The sequence below is a fragment of the Macaca fascicularis genome, chromosome 1 (assembly GCF_037993035.2).
Source record: "Macaca fascicularis isolate 582-1 chromosome 1, T2T-MFA8v1.1".
Lineage (NCBI taxonomy): Eukaryota > Metazoa > Chordata > Mammalia > Primates > Cercopithecidae > Macaca > Macaca fascicularis.
In genome coordinates, this window is record NC_088375.1 from 61450401 (window position 1) to 61477508 (window position 27108).

Here is a 27108-nt window from a genome sequence, read left to right on the forward strand (position 1 = left end):
TCTCCTCTGCCTGTCTTGCATGCGTGCGAGCTGTATTCTCATTTATTGCAGGCTTCTTCCAGGGGGCAGGGAACTTGACCCCTGATACTTCCAGAGTCTCTCTCTTCACAGTATTCGCAGCAGGAACCAAGCCTTGTTTTCTGTTTGATCACAAGTGCAAAACTCTCAGGAAAGGATGTAATTGGCTCAGCTTGGGTCAGGTGGCGTTAGGACCGCTAATAAAATGTCAGTTTCAATCATTGTTTTTTGTTTTGTTTTGTTTTTTGAGATTTTGTTTTGTTTTGTTTTGTTTTCTGTCACTCAGGCTGGAGTATAGTGGCACAATCTCAGCTTACTGCAACTTCAGCCTCTGGTGTTCAAGTGATTCTCAGGCTTCAGTCTCCTGTGTACCTGGGATTACAGGCATGCCCAGTGATTTTTTTTTTTTTTTTGTATTTTTATTTATTTATTTATTTATTTATTGAGACAGAGTCTCACTCTATCACCCAGACTGGAGTACAGTTGCTCAATCTCAGCTCACTGTAACCTTCATCACCTGGTTTCAAGCGATTCTCCTGCCTCAGCCTCCCGAGTAGCTGGGACTACAGGCGCACACCACCGTGCCGGCTAAGTTTTGTATTTTTAGTAGAGACAGGGTTTTACCATGTTGCCCAGGCTGGTCTTGAACTCCTGACCTCAAGTGATCTGACGGCCTCCGCCTCCCAAAGTGCTGGGATTACAGGCATGAGCCACCAGGCCTGGCCCAGCTTCCATCTTAACAGTGAGAAAAAAGGACATCCCAAAGAACTGGGTTCGGGCATGGGGAAAATGGCTGCTGTTCTAGCCAAGGCAAAATGGTAGATATTCACAACAGGGAGTCATGAAGTCTGCATTTGGGGGAGGTGCAGGAAATGGTGAGGAAGATTTGGAAAACTCAAGGTGGAGTCATCGAGAGGCAGAGGAACACATTCTGTTAAACAGCTAAGCGAGAGACAGTGCTGACTGCATTTTCCTCAAGTGAGAGATGGGGTAGGGACAGCATCCACAGTGATGTAAGCCCTGTAGAGACTGACCTGCTATGGGGAGGACAGGAGGCTGAGGAGAGCCAGGCTAGACCTAAAGAACAGGAACCTGTAAAGTCAAGAGTACGGCTGCGAGAAGAAGGAAACAGGACTGCTCAGAGCTGAGCAGAACATGCAGACTATGAACTTCTGATGCCAGAGGCAGTGTCCTCCTTCTTGCCCCAGCGGGGCCAACTCCATTTTCCCACATCTAGTGGTTATTTTTATGGATAGATTTATTTTTACCCGTTCTAGACCTCAAACCTGCCACTGCAAGAAGCGAAGCACTGAGGCTTCTAACTTTCCAGAAAACACAGGCCTTAGTGGTCAGCTCAGTGACAGAGACCAGGCTATGGTCCACTCGGCTCCTCTGGGGTCACATTGTCCTCTGGGGACAACATACCTCCCTCGTGTCTGCAGCAGAGCTGGGGTGGGAATGGAGTGGGAAGGGGATTCCTTTTTTCTCATCCCACAACCCCACAGTCGGTCAAGGGGAGGACCTGCAGCCACCCTGAAAGTCATCATCCTGGCCTGCCCTGAATCCTCGCCAGCCAGAGGTGGGATAGCCATCAGAGCCTCTTTTGACAGCACCTCCCAGGCAGAGCCTGTCTCGCTGGAATCCAGGGAGCTTGAGGGGAAGATCTTACCTTTCCAATAATAACCAGCTATGAAAGGGTATCATTTCCCAGTCCCCACAAAACAGGCAGCCAAAGCAGACTTCTTCTTTAATGGGACCATACATCTGGCCTAAATTGTTATTCCCCCAAGACAAGTTTACTGAACAGTTAGGCAATGCCTCCACACACAGCCACTGCAGACGAGCTTAAAATATACTTTAATACGTTTAAAGAGTCATTTCAGAGACTGGCTTACTTATGATAAAGATGCAACTGACACTCATTGGAGCTAAAATGTCATGTTGGTGCCATCCAGCAGGGAGCCTGACAAGCCGTTAAATCTGCAGCTCTTTTCGGCTGATTCATTTCTTTTCCTTTCTTTCTCATGTCTTCCCCAACAACTGATTTGGGCTCCTGAAGCTGACATCTTGCTAGGGTCTACCCAAATCTAACAAAGGTGCTGTGCATTGGGGGGTGTGTCTGTAGTCCCAGTTTCCAGGAAGGCTGAGGTGAGAGGATCACTTGAGGTCATGAGTTTAAGACCAACTTGGGCAACACAGGGAGACCTATAATGAAAAAAAGAAAGAAGGAAGGAAGGAAGGAAGGAAGGAAGGAAGGAAGGAAGGAAGGAAGGAAGGAAGGGAGGGAGGGAGGGAGGGAGGGAGGGAGGGAGGGAGGGAGGGAAGAAGGAGGGAGGGAGGGAGGGAGGGAAGAAAGAGGGAGGGAGGGAGGGAAGGGGCGAGAAAGGAAGAGAGGAAGGAAGGAAGGAAGGAGGGAAGGAGGGAAGGAGGGAAGGGGGAGAGAGGAAGAGAGGAAGGAAGGAAAAAAGAGAGAGAGAAAAGAAAAAGAGACAGAGAGAGGGAGGGAGGGACAGAAAGAAAGGAAGGGAAGGGAAGGGAAGGAGGGAAGGGAGATGGAAGGAAGGAAGGAAGGAAGGAAGGAAGGAAGGAAGGAAGGAAGGAAGGAAGGAAGGAGAAAGAAACGTTGAAAGAAGGGAAGGGGAGGGAAGGGGAGGGGAGGGGAGGGAAAGGAAGAGGGAGGGAAGAGGGAGGGAGGAAGGAAGGAATCTAACAAGTTACCAACTCTGTTCTTGAAATGCCCTGGGAAGGTGAGAGTGACCAGTGGAGTTGCAAGAGGCTGAAATGAGAACAAAGGTCACCTTTGGAGTCCTGTACGTGCCTTGAGGGTGGGAGGGTCAATCACTAGGCAAAAAGGACTAAACAACCCACAGTTTCCATGGAGGGTGGCCCTAAAATCTCCCCCTACTCCTGCAACTTTCTTCAGCTGCTGGCAGGGAGAGGCACAAGCACAGGCAGGGGCTTATTTTTTTTCTCTTACTTTTTTTGTAGAGATGGGGTGGGTCTTGCTATGTTGCCCAGGCTAGTCTTGAAATCTGGCCTCAAGTGATCCTCCTGCCTCAGCCTCCCAAAGTACTGGAATTACACGGATAAGCCACTGACCCTAGCCAGGGTTATTTTGGATTGTGTTTTCAGATGATAGCAGGCAATCTCCAGCCTCACATTGAGGAACTCTGAGTTCTGAGCCCAGCCCAACCAGTCTAAAAACATTACTGGCTGGGTGCAGTGGCTCACGCCTGTAATCCCAGCACTTTGGGAGGCCGAGGCGGGCAGATCACGAGGTCAGGAGATCGAGACCATCCTGGCTAACACGGTGAAACCCCGTCTCTACTAAAAATACAAAAACAAAATTAGCCAGGCGTGGAGGCAGGCGCCTGTAGTCCCAGCTACTCGGGAGGCTGAGGCAGGAGAATGGCGTGAACCCGGGAGGCGGAGGTTGCAGTGAGCCGAGATCACGCCACTGCACTCCAGCCTGGGCCACACAGCAAGACTCCATCTCAAAAAAAAAGAAAAAAGAAATAGCAGGGTAAGAAAATGAAGAGGAAAAAGAGGACCCAAATGAGAGAACATTGGGAAGGGTGCTAATTGGACACAGGGGAAACTGAACCCCTGGGTCTAATTCACAACTCTGTTTCTCCATGTGCGTGTGGCTCTGCTTCTTGGGGGCAGGGATGACAGCAAAGAAGGACAGGGGTGGTGTGAGGTGTTGGGTTAGAATGATAGGATCAAAGAGGCCTTTTCCCAACCCTCTGTTTAAAAGGTTGGGAAGTAGTGGCCAGTCACCTTCTTCACAGCATAGCTCATAGCTATAACCTGTGAGATATATGTCAACACGCCTTCCACAAGCATATAAACATGAGTGTGTTTGCTGAGGTAGGTGTGGGAATCTGTCAGTCAATGAAGATATGTTGTTGTGTGAACTAGCTGATGGTGCATGTTTGTGCTTGAAAGCCATAAAGTTCTATGCAAAATCTATGGGTGGCACTGTTGCACAATGCTAGTGGGTGTGTGGGTATGGGGGTGTGATTAACAGTTTACAGGCTGTGTATAAGTGTGCAGGGATGTCTGAGTGTGTCCAAATTAAAACAGAAATGTGTGCCAGAGTATGATACAAGTACAGGAAAGTACTTGGGCTTTGGAGTCCGTCTGACTTGGCCTTGAATTGTTGGCTCTGTCATGAACCAGATGTATAACCTTGGGCCAGACACTCAATCTTCAATTTCCTCAGCTAGGAAATGAGGCTAATAACAAGTACCTTTCAAAATTGCCATAAGGACTAGAAATGATATCGTATAGACAAAGCTTTTGGTGTCATAGCCTACGCATAGCAGGACTCAAAAGTAGGCAGCTATTTTCATGCACTGTCAGTATACCTCTGGTGGGTACAGGGGCAAGAGGGAACAAAATGTGACCTGTATATAAGGTGTCGGGGAGGAGGTGTGTGTGTGTGTGTGTGTGTGTGTGTGTGTGTGTGTGTGTGTTTACAAAACAATTTATTCTCCTTCTCCAAGGAACCCCCTATTCAGACAGGAGCAGGAAGGTGGGAGGGGACATACAAGTGTCCACAGACACCTTGGGTTTCTGGGTCCTGGATCTAAGTGAGTAAGGGGTTGAGAGGCCCATGGGAGCTGCAGGAAGCCAACCGCCTGCCGAAGCTTCCTTTTTTTTCCCCTCCGCCCAGCAACCGTTGAATACCGCCACCCACATCCACTCCCCACCTCCACCCTCACCCCTCCTCCACCCCACTCAGCTTTCTATTCAACAAGTGAGAGCAAGGGTGGAGAAGAAAGCCGACAGGGGAGAGGATTCCTTCCCTTTCTTTCCCCATTCCCCCTTAAGACGAACCAGGAAGCAACCGCAGGAATCGGGCCACCTTAACAGTAGAGTAATGGTTTGGCCTCATGCCAAGTCCCACCTCTGTTCCAGCTCCTGCTCCTCCCCTCTCTCTTCCCGCACTGCTTGGGGAGAGCTGGTGAGCAGGAGTCTGGCCCGAGTTAGCTAGAGCTGTTGCCATGACAAGCATTTTCTTAAGAAAGCTCTGCTGTTGAGATTGTCCAACGCTGGGGGCTGGGAGGGGGGCACGAACTTCCTGGGCAACCATCCCTCTGAAGAGAGCAAGATCAGAGACACCCGTCCAGCTCTCCTGCACCCTTTTTCTTTCAGGAACCTGAGAGGTCCTTCCCATTGGAAGGGCAGGGGGAGGAGACCCAGCCCACTCCCCGGCCTTAGCCGGAAAGGCAAGAGAGCAAAGCCAGCGTCTCCAGCTTGGTTGCCACACTGGGGAGACTGGTGGGTGGTCACTCCACCCTACCCCCATCCATGGAAACCCGGAGGGAGAGTCCCACTTGGAGAAACCTGGATCTTTGCTAGAAAGAGAGGTAGGCTTGCAGAGAATGAATTGACTTGTGATTTGCAAACTTTGTTTCTTTCTTTTCTCTCAGTGGCTTCTAAAACTCCCCGATTTTCCTCTTTCTAGCATATTTCATGCGACTGGGTTTGGAGGATTTTTAAAAATATGTGTGTGTGCACAGATTTGTCAAATACTGTTTTCTGAGAAACTGTATAGTCAAATAAGTGATTTATCTCTCTTTTTTTAGTTCTTGTCATTCCTGTGCTATGGGGTAGGGGAATGGAGGGACTCTCTTTTTGACACCAAAATTGAACTCTTGGAAAAAACATTTATCTCCCCTCCCTCAACCCATTCCATTCCTGCCCTCCCCTTCCCCCTTGGCTTGGGAATGAGACGCAGGATGGAAAACTGTTGCAAAAATATTTTCCGTGTCTGTTCCCTTTCTCAAAAGCCCAAAAGAGAGATGGGAAAAAAAAAAAAAAAGGAACTAAAGAAATCTTCGGCAGGAAAGGGGGGCTGCAGCGGGAACTAGGAGAGGGGCACTTTGGGGCCATGGGGTAGAGGTGGGCTGGGAGAAGTTGGGAGGAGTGGGGGAAGGAGAGTGCACAAATTAAATTTCTTTAGCTTTGCAGAGAAACCTAAGCAGTTTCTCTGTGTTGCTTGCAAAACATCCTCAGACTTTCACATCTATAATTAGCTGTGGAAAAAGCTGGGAGTTCCCTCGTACCGCTGTTGTTTGAGAGTGTGTGAGCGTCCAGAACCAACTGTATGAGTGTCTCCGAGGGCACCGCCCCACACATCTCTGGTCCCAAAGGGGAGGAAGGAGAAGGGTGAATTGAAAAGTTTCCGATTTCAAGGCTGGAGACTGTGGGGCTGGTGAGTGTTTGGCAGACGGGGTGGGCCACAGGCATCTGTGGAAGGGTCCCTGAGCATCTTGGGTCATTTCCTTGGTTTGCTGAAGAGCTAGGAATTAAGAATGGGATTGTCCTTCCTGCTCTCCTTTCTCTCTTTCTCTTACGTACTTGGTTCGCTCTTGGTAGAGGGGGCTGCTGGCATCCTTCCCCGAGTCACGTCTGGCCTCATACACTCCTCCACCTCCCTGAGGGTACCCGCCGCTCTTCTCCAACTGGGTGTGGAGGGTGCAGGAGTGGCCAGCCACATCTTGGGAGGGGAGTGGGCACTCTGCTGGCCAGAGGCACCTCCCTCCTGGGCATTCCTGCCGGACTTACAATAACTTGCAGACATGATGCCGGCGCCTGCTGGCCGGGCAGGGGGAATGTCAGATGAAGCAATAGGCCGGCATTCAACTGAGGCCCCTGTGGGGAGGGGAAAGGAGTTGGGGAGGGAAGGGAAACAAAATCCCATTCTGTAGTGCTCCCTCCTCTGGGTGAGGAGTCTGGCAGGGAGTCTAGAGACCCTCGCCCTGCTCCTTAAGCCCCTCCCCAAGCTGCCCTTTCTCCAGGGCTTCTCATTGGAGGCCCTCCTGTGCCCCCTTCACTCTGGGCCCTCTACCTGGAGGAAGGAGACCAAGCTTATTCCAGGCTGGGCCAGGCCCAGGAAAGGAGCCTGGGGGTGAGGAGGGGCTGGGCCAGGAGCGTTTAGGAAGAAGGGGACGGAAAGAGGCCTCCTAGCCCATGAGCTGAGTTACCCTCCTTGGCTGAGGGTGGTGGCTTGGGGAGCAGACTCCGGGAGGGGCAGGAAGGATGGTGGCAGCTTGGTAAGCCGTGTTCTGGAAGGTGGGCCCTAAACCCTGAAGCAGACAGATCTGTGGGAATCAGGCTGGGGGAGAGGAAACACCTGCCTTCAGCCCCAGGGCTTGGAGGAGTGGTAAAGGCTACAGCTGAGAAACTGGGGGAGAAGGAAGCAAAACACTTAGAGGAGAGCTCATCTCGGGGCTGAGGAAGCAACAGGAACCGATTTTCATTTTGAGGTGTTAATTGATCTGACTGCACCCCATTGGCTAGACTCTTCCCTACCTGTATTCTGGTCGGTAAGGGAATGAGGCCTTCCCCAGTGGGCAGGGGCCCCAAGACAGAGAATCAATGCCGGTGTTCTGGAGGGAGGGGATCCATTTCTTTGCTCCTCCTCGGGAGTCCCATCCTCCCTGCCACCATCTTGCTGAGGTGCAACCCCGAAAATCACGCCGCTTCCGCCGCGGCCTCCCGTCGTGGGGGCCCAGAGTGTCACTATTCCTGCAGCCGGCCTTCCTATTTTCAGTAATCTGATTAGGGGTAGATGTTGACGGGCTCAGGGACTGTTTCTCCGTGAGGTCGTTATTTAGCGCGCACCGGGTTGCCTGCTCCCGCGGCTTTGAGCCTGGGGTCGCTGCCAAAGCGGGGAATCGGCTCCCGCAGTCTCAGCCCTTCCCCCGGGGCTCGGGGCGGGATCGACTGCGCAACCCCGCGGCCCCTCTGCTTTCCGCGGCCTCTGCGACCCCGCCCCGCCAGCCTCTCCGCTGCTGGGCTCCACCCTCCCGGGCTCTGCCGTAGTCTGAGAACTCCGTGGAGAATGCGAACTGAGCTGCCAACGGAGGCTTCCTGCCTTCCAGGTCGTGCCGAGCCTCAGACCCTTCTCCCTTCCATTTACCACCAAGTCTCTGGATTGAAGGTCAAGTCAAAGGAGCACAGCCTGTCTTACCCCTGGGACTCCCAGCGCCCAGCACAGAGCCTGGGACGTTAGAGCGCTGGGTCAACGCGCACTGAGAGAAGTACGGGCAGTTTAGGGGGCCTTGGAATCAGCCTGATGCCAGCGAGTTCCTAACCCGCCGTCTGGCCTCCAGTTTCCCTTCTGCACAGTAGAGGTGACAGGGCGTGGCTAGGCAGATTTGTCACATTGCTGTGGTCTTCGTCAGAAGAAAATCAAAATGAGAGGACCCAGTTAGGGGCAGAAGGAGAGCGGTTAGAATTTGCCGAAGGTGTGGGTGCTGGAAGAGGTAAGGTGGTGTGTAGGGGCTGGACGTCCTGGGCCAGGATATCGGGAGGCTTTACTCTTCCCCACTCCCACTGACCCGAGGTCCTGAGAGGAACAGGGGCTGGGCTGCTCCCTGCCACCTGTCAGCAGGTCAAGTCTTCCACTGCAAACTGCCTCTTATTCAAGAATTTAGCTTCTCTCCAAAACTCCGAAACCCCGATGGGCACTTTTCTCTCTCTCTCTCTCTCTCTCTTTTTTTTTTTTCAATGCTCCTGGCCTTGGACCCAGCACCCAAAGACATGGATCAGCCCTGCCCACTAGGACAGAGCATTGCAGACCCACTAAACCTTGGAGAGAGGAAAGAATCTTGTTCATTCTTTTTTTTTTTTTTTTTTTTTTTTTTTTTGAGACGGAGTCTCGCTCTGTCACCCAGGCTGGAGTGCGGTGGCCGGATCTCAGCTCACTGCAAGCTCCGCCTCCCGGGTTCACGCCATTCTCCTGCCTCAGCCTCCCGAGTAGCTGGGACTATAGGCGCCCGCCACCTCGCCCGGCTAGTTTTTTGTGTTTTTTAGTAGAGACGGGGTTTCACCGTGTTAGCCAGGATGGTCTCGATCTCCTGACCTCGTGATCCGCCCGCCTCGGCCTCCCAAAGTGCTGGGATTACAGGCGTGAGCCACCGCGCCCGGCCATCTTGTTCATTCTTAGTCCCCAGAATAACCAAGACAAACCCCGTTAGCCAAACCCCTAAAAAACTGTTTGATTTAGGTTAGATTAGCTCCAAACTCCAAGGTTAGATTAGCAATCTGACCTTGAAGGGGAACACCCCACTCAGAGTCTTAACTATCCTTCTCTGGAAGGATTCTTCAGGCAATCTGAATTCTTCCCCCAAAGGGTGCCTCTCAAACAAGGCTCCCTATGCAGTCCAGCTCCCTGTTTCTTAGATAAGCATTGATTCCTATCATCCCAGTCGGTATTTGGTGGGTAGGGCTGAGAAGGAAAGAGCGATGAGAAAAGCAAGGCCTCTGCCTTGTCAGACTGGGATGACAACCTTTCTCCACTCATTTCCCCTTTTCTACAGGTCATAGGATTAGAGCAGGCCCTGAGGCTGGAGTCCAAAATGCTTGTGTGGAATGTTTTGCCCTTGGCTTCCTCTGCCAGTATCTCTCTTTGTGTCCTCTTTCCTCTTTCCCTTGTGTGAGCCATTCTTGTTCCACTGACTGATTTCCTCCGCACATGTTAAAACAGAAATGACAGAGACTTTCTATTTCTGCCTCTACCTTAAGCCAGTCCTCTGTGTTCAGCCTACACCAACTTGGGTTGAGGAGGGAAACCAGGCAGGATCTAGTGAGAACCAGAGCCAAGGGCCCCAGGTCAGAGAAGAAGCTGTTGAGAGGCAGTCTATGTGTGAAGGGATAGTGGAGAGGCCGAAGGAAAGAAAAGGATTGAGAACATAGGTGCCAAGGGGCAGAGCCCCCATTTCTACCTTTCCTCACCCCAGTTCCTGTCTGCCTGAGATCCTCAGCCTCATCACTCACCTCTGCTCTAGTTTCCCAAGTTTCATGCACAAACCCCTGGGACAACTCAGGGAAGATGAACTGGGATGGGATTAATAAGACCCCCTTCCTCTTGCCTTTCTGCCACTTCACTTGGGGTGTGGCAGAGGGAGTTTGGAGCAGTGTGTTTATTGGTAGGAAGGTCAAGGACTCTCAGCTAGGTTCAAGGAAAGTCTTAGCTTAGAACACCTCATAGCAAGGTCTACCTAGGTTGCATAAACAATGCCAGGAGTACAAACCAGTAGTACACCCTCAATGGAGAGGAAGTTAGCAGCATCTAACAAAGCTACATACACATTTACCCAGCAACCCTACTTCTAGGAATTTATCCAGAAGATGCTCATTCACAAATATGGAAAGATACATACAAGGTGATTTTTTTTTTTTTTTTTTTGAGACAGAGTCTCGCTCTGTCGCCCAGGCTGGAGTGCAGTGGCGCGATCTTGGCTCACTTCAAACTCCACCTTCCCGGTTCAAGCAATTCTGTCTCAGCCTTGTGAGTAGTTGGGATTACAAGTGCACGCCACCACGCCAGCCAATTTTTTGTATTTTAGTAGAGATGGGATTTCACCATGTTGCCCAGGCTGGTCTCAAACTCCTGAGCTCAGGTAGTCCACCTGCCTCAGCTTCCCAAAGTGCTGGGATTATAGGCGTGAGCCACCAAGACCAGCCACAAGGTGTTTTTTAAAGGCGTATTTACAATAGGAAATCATTGGAAACTATCCAAATGCCCATTCTTAAGAAAATGGTTGAACAAACAATGGTACATCCATACCATAGAATACTAGGCAGCCAAAAAGAAAAAGAAAGAATGACTGGGAGCCCTGCCAACTTACATGACATGATTGTTAGGATATATTATTAAGTGAAAAAACCAAGACGTAATACAGTATATAGTATGCCACCTTTGGGATAAGAAAGCAGGAGAAGTAAGAATTTTGTTTTTTGTTTTTTTCTTTTTTTTGAGATGGAGCCTGTCGCCCAGGCTGGAGTGGGATGGCGGGATCTCGGCTCATTGCAAGCTCCGCCTGCCAGATTCATGCCATTCTCCTGCCTCAGCTTCCCAAATAGCTGGGACTACAGGCACCCGCCACCATGCCTGGCTAATTTTTTGTATTTTTAGTAGAGACAGGGTTTCACTGTGTTAGCCAGGATGGTCTCGATCTCCTGACCTCATGATCCACCCGCCTTGGCCTCCCGACGTGCTGGGATTACAGGCTTGAGCCACCACGCCTGGCCTAATTCAAGTACTTTTTAAGCTTAAAACCCTGATTCTATATTCTTTGTGGAATTCATATTTTAAGTAAGAAAAAAAAAAACTACAAAGAAATATTGACCTTTACTTTGTAGACATGTTATTGGTTGTAGTATTTGTGTCATAAATTGGAAACTATGTTTTGTTTACTGTATGATAGATGAAATGAGTAACTATGGTGATATTTCTGGAAATCAGGGTCTCACTATGGAAAAAGAGAGATATAAGTATGGAACCAGGGAAGGGGAAAAAGAATCTTGTGGGGTTTTTTGTATATCTTGTGGGTCTGTCCACTGAAAGGACTGTGGACAGGAACACACCTACTACCTGGATTTTTATTTCTAAGTACAACTTCCCACGGGGGAGGTTGTAAGGAACAGGGCTCCCTGAAGAAATGACTAATTCCAAGTCTGAGACCAGGAAAGTATAAGTGAACTATGTTGTGCCGGAAACTAGAGCGTGCTCATGTCATGACATGTTGGCACAGGAGCTGGCTTAAAGGGTCTCCCGCCAGCCAGATGTGAAACGCATTGAGCATTCAAAAGGATAATGGTAATAGATTGTAACACATTGAAGATTAAAAGTTCCTTGAGTTTATTTTGACAGTTGACCTGGACAAGGAGGAGCAGGGAGGGAAAACTCTTAACAGAAATGCCAACGAGGCTAGACACAAGGCCTCACTCTGTAATCCTACCACATTCGGAGGCCAAGGTGGGAGGATCGCTGGAGCCCAGGAGTTTGAGGCTCCCATGAGCTCTGATCATGACACTGCACTCCAGAATGCATGATAAAGCAAGACTCCGTCTCAAAAAATTAAAAAGTAAATGCCAGTTGGGCACGGTGGTGCCAGCTGGGCACGCCTGTAATCCCAACACTTTGGGAGGCCCAGGCAGGTGGATTACTTGAGGTCAGGAGTTTGAGACCAACCTGGCTAACGTGGTGAAACCCTGTCTCTACTAAAAATATAAAAATTAGCCAGAAATTGATTGAACTCAGGAGGCGGAGTTTGCAATGAGCCAAGATCACGCCACTGCACTTCCAGCCTGGGAGACAGAGCAAGACTCTGTATCAAATAAATAAATAAATAAGTAAATTCCAACTAATAAAATCTAGTAGTAATGACAACATTTTTCTTTAAATTTAATTTAATTTTATGGGAGGCCGAGGTGGGTAGATCATCTGAGGTTGGGAGTTTTAGACTAGCCTGACCAACATGGAGAAACCCTGTCTCTACTAAAAATAGAAAATTAGCCGGGCGTGGTGGTGCATACCTGTAATCCCAGCTACTTGGGAGGCTGAAGCAGGATAATCGCTTGAACCCAGGAGGCGAAGGTTGCAGTGAGCCAAGATCACGCCACTGCACTTCCAGCCTGGGAGACACAGCAAGACTCTGTATCAAATAAATAAATAAATAAGTAAATTCCAACTAATAAAATCTAGTAGTAATGACAACATTTTTCTTTTTTTTTTTTTTTTTTTTTTTTTTTTTTTTGAGACGGAGTCTCGCTGTGTCTCCCAGGCTGGAGTGCAGTGGCGCGATCTCGGCTCACTGCAAGCTCCGCCTCCCGGGTTCACGCCATTCTCCCGCCTCAGCCTCCGAGTAGCTGGGACTACAGGCGCCCGCCACCACGCCCGGCTAATTTTTTGTATTTTTAGTAGAGACGGGGTTTCACCGTGTTAGCCAGGATGGTCTTGATCTCCTGACCTCGTGATCCGCCCGTCTCGGCCTCCCAAAGTGCTGGGATTACAGGCTTGAGCCACCGCTCCCGGCCAACATTTTTCTTTAAATTTAATTTAATTTTATGGGAGGCTGAGGTGGGTAGATCATCTGAGGTTGGGAGTTTTAGACTAGCCTGACCAACATGGGGAAACCCTGTCTCTACTAAAAATAGAAAATTAGCCGGGCATGGTGGTGCATACCTGTAATCCCAGCTACTTGGGAGGCTGAAGCAGGATAATCGCTTGAACCCAGGAGGCGAAGGTTGTAGTGAGCCAAGATCACGCTATTGCAGTCCAGCCTAGGCAAGAAGAGTGAAACTCCATCTTTAAAAAAAACATTTTTTTAATTTAATTTTTAATAGACAAATACTAGTTTCATATATGTATGGGATGCAATGTGGTGTTTTGATGTATGTATACATTATGGAATGATTCAGTCAAACTATCAACATATCCATCACCTCACACATTTATCATTGTTTTTGTAGTGTAAACATTTAAAATCTTAGCAATTCTGAAACATGCGTTACATTAACTGTAGTCACCATGTTGTGCAGTAAATCTCAGAAACATTCCTTCTGTCTAATTGAAACTTTGCATCTTTTAGCCAACATTATCTTTATTTATTTACCTATTTTTAGAGATAGAGTCTCACTCTGTCAGCCATGTTGGAGTGCAGTGGCCCGTAGCTTGAACTCCTAGGCTCAGGCGATGCTCTTGCCTCAGCCTCCCAAAGCACCAGAATAATGAGTGAGCCACTGTGCCAGGTTGGAACTTTAAATTGACCAGTTTGCAGCCTCTACTCTAATAGCTGATTTAGTCTAGCATTTAATGGATACTAAATCTTTCACCCAATGGGGTGAAAGATTGGTCTTAGCATAGCTTAGTTTGGGCTGCTGAAACAACATCATAGACTGGGTGGCTTAATAAGCAACAGAAATGTATCTCTTCGTTTGTTTGTTTGTTTTTGAGACCGGGTCTTGCTTTGTCATCCAGCTGGAGTGCAGGGACACTATTACAACTCACAGCAGCCTTGATCTCCTGGGCTCGAGCTATCCTCCCACCTCAGCCTCCCAAGTGGCTAGGACTACAAGGCGCATGCCATCATGCCTTGCTAATTTTCATATTTTTTGTAGAGACGGGGTTTCACCATGTTGTCCAGATTGGTCTCGAACTCCTGGGCTCAAGCAATCCACCTGCTTCAGCTTCCCAAAGTGTGGAGATTACAGGAATGAGCCACTGCACCCGGCCTCATTTATTTATTTAATTTTATTATTATTATTATTATTTTGAGATGGAGTTTTGCTCTTGTTGCCCAGGCTGGAGTGCAATGGCACAATCTCAGCTTACCGCAACCTCCACCTCCTGGGTTCAAACGATTCTGCTGCCTCAGCCTCCTGAGTAGCTGGGATTACAGGCATGCACCACTACACCCAGCTAATTTTGTGTTTTTAGTGGAGATGGGATTTCTCCATGTTGGTCAGGCTGGTCTGAAACTCCTGACCTCAGGTGATCCACCTTCCTCAGCCTCCCAAAGTGCTGGGATTACAGGTATGAGCTACCACGCTCAGCCCCCATTTATTTTTGAAACAGGGCCTTGTTCTGTCACCCAGGCTGAAGTGCAGTGGTGCAGTCATAGCTCACTGCAGCTTAAAACTCCTAGGTTCAAGCAATCCTCCCACCTCAGCCTCCCAAGTAGCTGGAGCAGGTGCATGACACCATGGCTGGCTAATTTTGTTATTGTTGTTGTTGTTTTGTAGAGACGAATGACATAGCAAGACTCCACCTCTACAAAATAAAAAATTAGCTGGGCATGGTGGCTGTGCACCTGTGTGTAGTCCTACCTACTCAGCAGGCTGAGGCGGGAGGATAACTTGAACCCAACAGGTCGAGATTGCAGTGAGCTGTGATCATGACACTGTACTCCAGCCTGGTTGACAGAGTGAGACCCTGTCTCAAAAAAAAAAAAAAAAAGATGAAACTAAGTAAAGAGTCTGCAGTTGTTTGTTGTGCTATCTTTTTCAACCTTTCAGGTTTGAAATTTTTCCAAACACTTAGCCAGAGAGAGAAGTCCATGCCAGAGGCACTCCTAGATTCCTGGTTTCTTCTCACCTTATCTGCAAAACTTCTGACCAATAGGAGTGTCTTTTCTAAGCTCTTGAGTGCTGAGAGTCCCCATGGAACACACAGAGGGATCTTCTGAGAAAGTAAGGTCCCTTAGGAAGCCTTCCTTCCCACCCTCACTGCTCCCCACCCACAGCCTCTTCTGTCCAGACAGGAGCAGCTGTGCCCTGATGGGTGGGCCACAAAGGGAGGCAGGATGACAGGCATCCTCCCACCATGCCATGCGGCCAGCTGAGGGAACCTGGGGACTGAGGGCTTCCAGAGTCACCCGCCTAACTTGAGGAGGGCGGTCCCAGGCTGTAAGAGAAGAAATTGACCAAACAGCCCAGAGATTGTTGCTGACCAACCTTTAGCATCCCTTAGAATTCTCTAATTAGGTGATTCTGGAAGAAACCAGCAAGCAGTGCCTGCCCAGAGCCTTCACGCCTGAGTTAAGCAAGGCCTTCTAGGCAATCCCTTGGCAAGGACAGCACACCTGACTGTCCTGTCATTGACCCAAATCATTGTGCTACCCACCCCCACCTCCCCATCCTGGTCCTCGCTCTGGAGAGAGATTGAGTTTCCAGGATGGCTTCTCTCTCTTTTTCTCTCCCTCTCTTCTCCTGGAAACCCTGGGGCTAGGCCCTACATGACTCAGGGCTCTTTTTACGTAGGCTCATGTAGGCGAGGGCTATTAATCCTTTAGTCAATTCCCCTTCTGTGTTGGTGAGGGAGCCTGAAAGAGCGGGAGCCAGGAAGTTGGAAGGGGGCAGACAGGGAGGAGTTTGTTCTAGTGGGCTGCCAGGCTTGCCAGAAGAGCACGGGACTGGGAGTCAGAAAAGTGGTCATCTGGACTCTTGTCTGCTGTGTAACCTTGATTGAAGCAGGGGATATCTCTGAGCCTTCATCAACTGCACTGTTACATGAAACCAAGTTTGGACATACAGATATTCCTGATTCAAGACCCTCCTCTTCTATAGAAGACAAAGGAGTAAAACTCTCAATGCCCAAACCAAACTCTTTTATCACAGATAGAATCTAGCACAATGTAACAACTTGCAAATCCCACCCTTCTGCCCAGGATAAGCAGGGGAAAAGAGGCCAAAAAGCATATGTCTTTGGACTGCCACCATTGAGGTTTGGGAGTAGAACAGGTTCTAAGATTTCCCACCTCCACCTGCCCGGAACTTCGATTAGGAAGTACCTTCCAAGGCCGTAATTCTGCTATGTCCTAGGCCAGAAACTAAGGCACATTAGCTAGAGGTAGAGAAATTCAAACTTTCACAAAGTTTCCTAGGGCACATAATCCCTCAAAAGTTATTAGATTGAACCATATGAAAATGCCAATATACAACCGCTTTTGACCTACAAAGGCAATTCGTGTAGCTCCCCTACAATATTATTCGACAGTGGAGGAATGTCAGTGGGATTGTAGTCAGTGTTGTGAGCTGGAGAGGTTAGGTTTTCATGTGAGCTGTGGGTTGGATTAGAAATTCGGGCGAAGTCGCCAGCTGCTAGGCCAGCTTACCCTCCCTGCCAATCCAGACTTTCGGCCCTAGAGGTAGACATGTTGGCAGAGCCCTTGTTTGGACTCTGGCTGAGATTCTAGCATTAGCCTTCCTGGCAACTGGCCAGGGAAACTGCCCAAGGTAGAGAGGAATGTATCATCCATCTATAGTCCGCTATTCTTGTGTCCCGAATGCCCTGCTTCCTATCTTGGGAGCTGAAGATGGAGGAAAATTTAAGAAAGGAGGAGATAGGAAATACTGGCCCTATTCGTCCTCTGTCTAGGGGGATACAAGACCGGGAACACACACTTGAAATCTCATCTGGCACAGGGACACATGACCTAGTGATGGCTGGTAGCTACTAATAGGATGGCTGGGGGCTGAAGGGGTGTTAGTAGGAATGGGGAGACTAGAATTTGGCAGGGCTCAACTGGAAATTACTCATGGAGGAGGTGACTGCCAAACAGGATTTTAAAGAGAAAGGATAGATTTGATGGAGGAGGGGAGGGGAGATGGGGAGGAAGGGGCATGCTGCTGCATCCCGACTGAGGACACTCGGAGCATCCTGGAGAATCGGTCTGGCAGGTAAGGGAGGCTGTCTGATCCCACTCACTGGAAGGCCTCCAGCCTTTGTCTGAGCCAGCGCCGGTACCGTGGGCAGGATGGCATCTGGCAGCAGCGGCCTGCCGCCTGTCGCTCTCCTGGCACTCATGGACCATTAGGATGATTTTTTGATGTTTCCTCCCTGCCGTCCATGTTACAACCTTCTTTGTGGAGAGCACTCATATGACATCTGTTAGGATGCAGGGATAGGCACAGTAAGCATCCATTTCAGGGGCTTTCTGACCTTGTACAGGGGAGGGCGGTCACCAGGCTTTGGGCTGGTCACCAGTCTCATTTTATTGAGACAGAGCATTTGAGATGGACGGAGAACTAGAACCTCGAGACTTGCCCAAAGACGCTGGGTTAGTTTGAGGCAGAACTGGGGGTACAGCCCAGTTCTCCCCACTCCAAGACTGGACCCTCGACCCCATCACTGCAACACTGTGTGACCAGATCAACACCAAACTTCCCTGGTACCCAACGTCTCTACCCACATGGCAGGGAGAACTATCCCTGTCCCTCCAAGGATGGTATGAGGTCATGTGCTAGGAGCAATTTGGAAGACAGATTCTAGAAACCATAAAGGTGCTGGTGGCATGATTGTTATTGTTGCTGTTATTATTAACAATGAAGGTCGTTAGCACTACAGAAAATGCAAAGAAGAATTTGGCACTGCCCACATCACCGTGCAGCTCACATCACCATGCAGCTCCTAACGGTCCCCTCCACAGCTCCTCCTTGCACACTGGGCCTTGAGCTGAGAGAGGCAGGGTAATTGAGAGGGGAGGCAGAAGTCCTGGAAAGAGGTGGGTAGAGACCTCCTCCTGCCAGGGTATTCTTGGCCCTACCCTTTCCTCAGGGTGTGGCTCCTCCAAAAGGTCAGAGGAAGTGCAGAGGGGAAGCAGTATTAACTCCATCCTTCCTTAGCAGCTGTTTAAGTCAGGTTGGCCGCTGATCTCTGATTTGGGGTCTAAGAGTCAAGAGGGTGGGGTCACCATAATGTGACAGCCCAGGCTGATTTGATTGCCAGAGCCAGTCTGTCATTCATTTGCTTTTTCACGTACCCATTTATTTATCCAACAAACATGAAGTAAGCACAGACCATATGCCAAGCACTATGTTAAGGGTTTGGGAAGAAGTGGTATCCAGGAGGCGAAGGAAGGGCTAAGCAGCACTGACCTTAAGCTCAGGGATGATTGTCCCGAGCCTGGGAACTCACAGCAAGCCCTGCTTGTTGGTAGTGCTCCAGAGAATTAGCATTTGTTTCCCTGGAGAGCACATTTAACCCTTGACTTCAGGGAGGTAAGATCTAGACCTGACACACAACTGAGCTGGGAGGGGCTTTAGATATAATTGCAGGGCAGCCCCTGGTGTTAGCAGTGAGACCATGGCCTGAATGGTAAAGGGCTTGCGCTTGTCCTTTGCTAAAGAAAGCCTTCTGCTGGACCGGGGCACGGTGATGAAGCTGGGTGTGGGTCCAGCCTGGTTTATTCAGCCGCTTCATTGGCCTCCTGATGTTCCCTGACTTTACCATCTCCTGCTTATATCTGGAGCCTCTGCCTCTGATGGGGTGGAGATATTCTGTTGCTGGGATACCCAGAGGAATCCAAATGGTACTGAGAAATAAAACAATACCTCTCCAGAAAAGCCCTCCTGTTTCTTCTCCAGTCTTTACCTCTTATTTCAGCCTCTTAATCCCTATTTTCAGAGGCAATGTGGTATAAAGGATAAAGGGGTGGATTTAGCTTCAGTTGGTACATGCTGTACACATCTGCACCTAGCCTGAGTTTTGCCCTCTTTAAAGTTTGTATAATAACACCTTTCGTTATGTACCCCATAGAGTGTTATGACAGACAAATAAGGTATTGTAAGTAAAAGCATCCCATAAACATTGAAGTGCTAGATATACGTAAAGCTTATCATTCCAGTGACCCCCCTCTTCCTATTCCCCTTCTCCATCTCAGTTCCTTCTCTTGACTGCCCAACCCCTTGACCCCACTCCCCAGAACATCCTCCTGTTCTCTGTGTGCTCCCACTTCTGCTCTCACTGCATCCTCCCTCCTTGCCTAGATTAAGACCTAAAACAACACTTGTTGCATCTTTTTTTGAGACAGGGTCTCACTCTCGTCGCCCAGGCTGGAGTACAGTGATGCAGTCATGGCTCACTGCAACCTCGACTTCCTGGGGTCAGGTGATTCTCCCACTTCAGCCTCCCTTGTAACTGGGACTACAGGTGCGTGCCACCATGCCCAGCTAATATATATATATATATTTTGTATTTTTAGTAGAGATGGGGTTTCACTATGTTGCCCAGGCTGGTCTCAAACTCCTGGTCTCAAGCAATCTGCCCACCTTGGCCTCCCAGAGTGCTGGGATTAGACGTGTGGGCCACTGCGCCCAGCTCTTGTCACATCTTAAATAATTATGACAATGGTAGGAGTAATAATCTGAGCTAACATTTATTATTTATGTGATAGGTATTAAACTTGAATCATCTCATTTAATATTCTCAGCGAACGGTGAGGTCGATACTAGCATTGTCTTCATTTTCCACATTGATAAAGATGTTCATAAACCATAAGGCTAAGATGTACCCTTAGTTTAGCCCGTTTATAGATTTCCTCTTTCCATGGCTGAGTGACTGACTGGTTGTCAAGAACATGGGGAGTTTCAACAGCATTTATTGAATGTCGACTAAATGCCAGATGCTTCCAAATTATGTCACAACAACCACCTTCTGAGACAGATACAGGCTTTGTCTTGGAGATCATCTGGTTGTGAGAACAGAAGCCTACTCAAAGAAGCAAAAGTAAAAGCGAGCTTTATTAGAACATTACAGGGAAATAGCACAGAACTTAGGTGTGGGAAGTGTAGCCCCTCTGTGGGCCACACCTACATCCTGGAGCTGTAGCACTCTCTTCTTCACAGATGGGCTCCTGCTGTTTCCCCCACAAGCACAGGACCCGTTGCGGGTGAACCAGGCAGTAGGTTCTATCTCTCAGCCCATGTGGCCTTCCTGCTTAGCTCTCCAAAGTAAATTAACTCTGTCTCTCAGTCCAAACGCCAACAGATGCTGATTCCAGCTTAGATCTGATGTCCACTGCACTCCAGTGATCTGTGGCTTGCGGCAGGGGAGGGAGACTAATCAGGTCTATCTTTTCCATTAGGTCTAGGGGTGGGAGCAGACATTTCTAGAGGGAAAATTCACTGACCTTAGGTTGATTCAAACCCAACTACGTTGTTCAGCACACCAGACTCTCTCTAGGGTATCTTAAAGATAATGCTCTGGTTGAAGCCCTTAAATAACAGGGCATGTGAGTTGTCCCAGAATCTGTGGATTCAGCTGGGACTAGAAAAATAGTATTAACCATTTTTGTACCCTGCTCTGTGCCAGGCAATTAACATGCATTATCTGTAATCCTTACAACAGTCCTACAACATGCTATGGTTCCCATTTTACAGATAAGAAAGCTAACACTCAGTGAGTTAAATAGCTTGCCCAGAGATCATCTGGCTCATTAGGGTTGGGGCTGATATCTGACCCAGGCCTGACACCAAAGCTCATGGCCTTTCTAATACACAAAAAAGGGTTATTTACTCTCCTGGAAGATAAGCTCCATGAGAGCAAGGATATTCGTCTTGCTCATTGATATATCCCAAGTGCCTAGAACAGTATTTGGCACATAGTAAGTACTCAATAAAAAAAAATCATCGAGTGGATTTTGCTTTGGTAACTTTTGTACTCCTAGGCTTCCCAGTGTCAGAGGGAAAAAGGACTCAGACAGTGGGCCACTGAGACCAGCGGGGTAACCCTCTGGGTATGCTTCTGGTCCCTAACCCCACAGCCTACTATGTTTTGTTTGTTTTCATTTTTGTTTTTGTTTTTGTTTTTAGAGACAGGATTTCACTTTGTCGCCCAGGCTGGAGTGTAGTGGTGTCATCATGGCTCACCGTAGCCTCCAACTCCTGGGCTCAAGGGATCCTCCCAACTCAGCCTCCTGAGTAGCTGGGACTACAGGTGTGCATCACCACACCCAGCTAATTAAAAAAAATTTTTTTTTAGAAATGGGTCTTGCTATGTTGCTCAAGCTGGTCTCAAATTTCTGGGCTCAAGCAGTCCACCTGCCTCTGCCTCCCAAAGTGCTGGGATTACAGGCATGAATCACTGCACCTGGCCTCACAGTCTAATCTGATAGGGGACATTAGGAGCAATATAAAAAGTCTGAAAGAAAGTATGACCCTGGATTTATCTGTTTTCTGTTTGTATATCTGACCTAAGCCATTTCGCCCTGTAAGAGGAGCAGTTGAAAAGAGATTTCCTTAACACTGGAAAATCCATTTACTGGGACTAGGAAACAGGATGCTGAGGTCCTATATTGATAGAGAAAAGAATGCAAATTTCCACTGGGTTTTCCGCCCTAGGGGTCAGAGCTTACCAAATCCTGAATCCATTCCTGTTCCTTTCTGTATAACAATGCTCTGTGTCCTAACTCACCCAATTGGCCTTCCAATCCCAGCAGGTGGTGTTATATAAAAGTGCAGATTTGAGGGAGTGTGATGGAACTGGGTTCAAGTCTGGCTGGCCAGCTATGTGACCATGGACAAATTATTTAGGCTCTCACACTCAATTTCCTCTGGAAAATGTGAACATACACAAATGCAGAGTGATACATGTTCTGAGTGCCTGGCTCACTACTATGAGCCAGGGTAGTCATTGAATTTTAATTTTTCCTCTTTTGTCCCTCCATTTCTCCCTTTCTTTTCCATGGAGCCTGGCACCAGCCTGCCCACCTGCTCCCTGCTAACCTCTGGACTCAGTATATTTATAAAAGGGTCGGCCGGGCGCGGTGGCTCAAGCCTGTAATCCCAGCACTTTGGGAGGCCGAGGCGGGTGGATCACGAGGTCAGGAGATCGAGACCATCCTGGCTAACATGGTGAAACCCCGTCTCTACTAAAAATACAAAAAACTAGCCGGGCGTGGTGGCGGGCGCCTGGGTGACACAGCGCGAGACTCCGTCTCAAAAAAAAAAAAAAAAAAAAAAAGGGTCATAGCCTATTGTCTCCCAGTAACAAAAGGCCCAGAGGCCCCAGCCTCCTGCACCTCTCCATCAAGGGGCTGACCAGGGGCCCCATCATTTCCATGAGACAGGTTACCCTCTTGGTGCCAGCTCTACGGCTTTGCTTGATATTTGAGCAAGAAGAGTCCTGATGAAATAAGGCAGAGTGGAGGGTAGACAGCTGCAACCACCTCACCTTGTTTACTCTTGCCCTGCATTCCTCCCCTAGGAGTAGATGCTGTAGAAGTCAATGCTGGGAAATCTCTTGTTGATGGAGAGAGTCAGACTGGGTGACAACACTACTTGTTTTTGTAGAAGCTGTAGCCCAAGGGTGCTATCACTATTTGGTCACCCAGATCAACTGTCAGCTGCACTGGAATTGAGCTGCCCCTGGATAAACAGGCAAGAGAGTCTCAGACTGGAATCTCCCTGCTTTTCCCAGCACACACCCACACAGAGACTTTAGCTGGCAAGAAGTGGCAGCTTGGCCGAGATAATGCGTGAACCAGAACTTGCCTTTCCTGGCTGGAAGGTGCTTGGCATTAAGTGCAGTTCTTGCTCCTGCTTCCTATAGATCACTTAAGTGCTCCAGGCTCTCTTGGAACAGGGAGAATTCTCTGGTCCCCTCCCAGTTTCTCAGGGATAGCATCCAATGATGGGAGATGGTTTCAGAGGCAGTGACTTACAGACAAGGGTGTGAATATTAGCTGAGAGTTCATGTGAACAGGCTTATGGCAGCATGGTTTCTGAGATGCAGCGACTTGTTGGTTTTGGCTGCAGCGTTTTCACTGAGCCCACTCACCAGCCTGCAAGCTACTTAAAAGGAGAGTGATGCTTTAGTCATTCCTATATACTCAGTGTTTAGCACAGTCCTTGGCTCATAGAATGAGGATCAGTAAAGAATGGATGGATGGGCTGGGCCCCCTGGCTCACGCCTATAATCTCAGCACTTTGGGAGGCCGAGGAGGGTGGATCACCTAACGTCAGGGGTTCGAGACCAGCTTGGCCAACATGATGAAAACCCATGTCTACTAAAAGTACAAAAATCAGCCAGATGTTGTGGCATGTGCCTATAGTCTCAGCTACTCAGGAGGCTGAGGCAAGAGAATTGCTTGAACCCTGGAGGCAGAGGTTGCAGTAAGCCAAGATCGTGCCATGGCATTCCAGCCTGGGCAGCAGAGCAAGACTCCATCTTAAAAAGGAAAAAAAAAAAAAAAAAAAAGAATGGTTGGATGGATGGATGGATGGATGGGTATAAAGAAATAGAAAATTGTTTCTAAACAAATAGACCACGGTGAACTTTACCTTCTTCCTTCCCAGAGCCGCCTTTCCTGCTCAAAACCTCATCATCTCATGCCTGAATAATTGCAAAGGTTTCTTAATGACAGGCAGGGTGGTCTAGAGAAGTGAGTTTCAGACTGGAAATTGGGAGACCTGGAATTTGAGCCACTTAAGTTGTTCTATCACTTTTGAAATATCACTGAACCTTTCTGGGCTTCAATTTGTTGAGATGTAAAATGAATAGTTTGGGCTAAATGTACTTCTAGGATGTTTCAACTCTAACATTCTCTGCTTCCTCCTACCCAAACAATGCTACAGATTAATTATAGTTGGGTACCAACATTTAAAAGTAAGATCTCACTGCTGTCTTGCTCAGCTGGGCTTCGGTGACAGAGACTGGGGACATCTTCCTAGGAAGTTGGTGACTAGAATGTGAAAAGAAACAATGGCCAGTTCCCCAGGAGACTTGGCTTAGGAACTGGTCTCCTAGAATTATTGAGCCCTTGTCTAAGGAAGTTCCACCTTTCGCTCTCCCTCTTCAAACTCAAGCTGGGAGCTTGTGAGGCTCCCTGTAGCCCCACTCTGTATGACTCTATGTGGCCACTATGCCAAGGTGGAGAGGAGGTCTGGACACCATTTGGCATCCTAGTAATGGTGGTGATTCTCTTTTTACTTCTTTCTGGTGTCCAACGTCCTCTAGTGTCACTGGCACAAAACAGGTCAGGCTATTGGAAGGCCACACTGCTTAAGAACAATGTCAGAAGATCCAGGCTCCCAGTTATATTCAGATTAGTGAAGTGCACCTTCTCCTAACTTACTCAGCTTGTCTCCTGCACCTAGTGCTATAAACGGTTGTGTTTCAGAGCTCCCCAGGCTGGCCGAATCCATAGTTCCAATCCCCAAAGTCCCTTGTCTAAATGTGATCTAACTTCTGCCCCAGTTTAACCCAGGGCTGTTTCTGACTCAGCCCCTGTCATCCTGCCTGGGCCCTAGGCAACACTGCCTCTCTAACGCCCTAGCTAGACAGAGCATTCCTGCTTACCCAACCCACAGACTCTCCCTACTTTCTGGGTTACATGCTTTTCTTCTGCTTGTTGCTTTATAGCTCAGTCCATTATTCTGTGATCTAATCTAGCTAGTTTTGTGAGTTTTTGTTTGTTTGTTTTTTCATTTAAAAAGCATCTATATTTTCTTTCATCAACTTTGCATTCATCACAGTCATCACTCCTCATTCAACACCTTCCCATCTTATATTCCCCTTTCTTTCTTTTTTTTTTTTTTTTTTTTTTTTCCTGGAGATGGAGTCTCACTCTATCACCCAGGCTGGAGTGCAGTGGTACGATCTCGGCTCACTGCAACTCCGCCTCCTGAGTTCAAGCGATTCTTCTGCCTCAGCCTCCCAAATAGCTGGAATTACAAGCACCTGCCACTGTGCCTGGCTAATTTTTGTATTTTTAGTAGCAACAGGGTTTCACCATCTTAGTCAGGATGGTCTTGAACTCCTGACCTTGTGATCCATCTGCCTCAGCCTCCCAAATTGCTGGGATTACAGGCGTGAGCCACTGCACCCAGCCGTATATTCCCTTTTCATAGGAACATTGACATAGTTAAACCCTACCTTATTCTATGATCATTCTTGTTTCAGTCACTTTTAGAGACACCACATCTCCAGAAGGGCTTTTGTTGTTTTCTCGGTGTACTTTAATCCAAATGGCAATTTTTTAGCCAAGTGGTTATTTTTTAAGAACATTTACTTTTTTTCCTGAGTATAAAAGTAATATGTAAAAAGGATCTCACACATACTGAGCACTTACTGTATTTCAGGCACCAAAACACATGCTAAAACTGCATGACCTCATTCCCTCCTCATGACAATCCTAATAAGGAAGGAGTCATTCTTATCTTCCCTTTCAAATAAAGAAACTAAGGCTCAGAGAGATAAAATACTTTTATCCAAGTTCCCACAACTACCAAGTGGTGGATGTGGAATTCAGATCATGGCTCCCAAACTTTAGAGTCCAAGGGTGTGGTGGCACGTGCCTGTAGTCCAGCACTTTGGGAGGCTGAGGCAGAAGAATTGCTTGAGTCCAGGAGTTTGAATCCAACTTGGGTGATATAACAAGACCCCATCTCTAAAAAATTTTAAAAAATAAAAGTAAAAAAAGACTCAAACAGGTGCGGTGGCTCCCGCCTGTAATCCCAGCACCTTAGGAGGCCAAGGCAGGTGGATCACCTGAGGTCAGGTGTTCAAGACCAGCCTGGTTAACGTGATGAAACTCCATCTCTACTAAAAGTACAAAAATTAGCTGGGCATGGTGGCAGGTGCCTGTAATCCCAGCTACTCAGGAGGCTGAGGCAGGAGAATCACTTGAACCTGGGAGGGGGAGGTTGCAGTGAGCCAAGATTGTGCCACTGCACTTCAGCCTGGCAAGAGAGCGAGACTCCATCTCAAAAAAAATAAATAAAAATAAAAAAAGATTCTGAGCTATGCACTGCCTCTACACAGGATCATCCTAGAAAGTGTGGAATATTCAGAAAAGCATGAAGAGAAAACTAAAACTTTCACAAGTCCAGACATAACTGCTAACATTTTGGTGTAGTCTCTTTTAGTCTTTTATATACGCGGGTGAGTATATACATTTTTTAAACGAAATTGGGAACACGTTGCATAATAAGATTTTGATTTAATTTTTTTTCCTACCCAATACTAGATCATGAGCATTTTCCCACATCATAAAGAACTGGTCACAAGTCAGCCCCAAATATAGTCCAGTGGAATCCAATGACAGCAGGCAACCAGAGGCAAAGTGTCTGTGGTTTTAGAAGGGAAATAAAGAAGCTGAAGGGCCGGGCACGGTGGCTCATGCCTGTAATCCCAGCACTTTGGGAGGCTGAGGCTTGAGGCCAGGGTTTTAAGACCAGCCTGGGCAACTTAGTGAGACTCCATCACTTAAATAAAATAACAAATAAAAAAATTAACCAGGTGTGGTGACGCACACCTGTAGTCCCAGCTACTCAGGAGACTGAGGCAGGAGGATCCCTTGAGTCCAGGGCTTTGAGGCTGCAGCGAGCTCTGATTGCACTACTGCACTCCAGCCTGGGCGACAGAGCAAGAGCTTCTCTCTAAAAAAACAGAAAACAAACAAACAAAAAACAAATGGCTGGACACAGTGGCTCACGTCTATAATCCCAACACTTTGGGAGGCAAAGCGGGAGAATTGATCCCAAGAGTTCGAGACCAGCCTGGGCAACCTAGTCAGACCCCATCTCTACAAAACGTATGAAAATTAGCTGAGCGTAGTAGTGCGTGTCTGTGGTCTCAGCTACTCGGGAGGCTGAGGTGGGAGGCTTGCTTGAGTCCAGGAGGTTGAGGCTGCAGAGAGCCAAGATCGTGCCTCTGCACTCCAGCCTAGGCAACAGAGGAAGACTCTGTCCCAAAAAATTTAAAATATGAATAAATGATTAGGGGAAAAAAAAGTGCTGATGGCCATAGCCTTTGCTTTGGAAGATGATCACCTGGAGCCAGCCTGGGTGGTGCACAGGGTCTGATCCTGGGATGAGAAATCAGAGAGGGGAGAAGGCTTGGAACTCTAGGGTCGCCTTTGGGAAGTACCTTCCTTTATGTATCTGGATCGCACATGAAGGTGTGAGAAGATGGGCAGGCCAACTTGTGTTTGAAGTGGGAGTCAAAATGTAAAGTGGCTTTTACGCAGGCTCAGCTAAAGGCCAGGCTTCTGGAATAAGATGTGGAAC

The 27108-nt window shown here is 48.3% G+C and overlaps 1 protein-coding gene across 11 annotated transcripts in view; it reads left to right on the forward strand.

Moving 5' to 3' along the window:
• The first annotated feature begins 4969 nt into the window (after window positions 1-4969).
• Window positions 4970-27108, forward strand: part of ATP2B4 (ATPase plasma membrane Ca2+ transporting 4) — a 114875-nt gene continuing 92736 nt past the window's right edge. For 9 of the 11 annotated variants that reach the window (XM_065539961.1, XM_015448407.3, XM_074033516.1 and 6 more), the window contains exon 1: window positions 4970-5393. The gene's annotated coding sequence lies outside the window, so the exon portion shown is untranslated. Of the gene's footprint in view, window positions 5394-6096; window positions 6242-27108 lie in introns of those variants that run through there. The other 2 variants (XM_045395244.3, XM_015448410.3) reach the window with 1 other exon arrangement.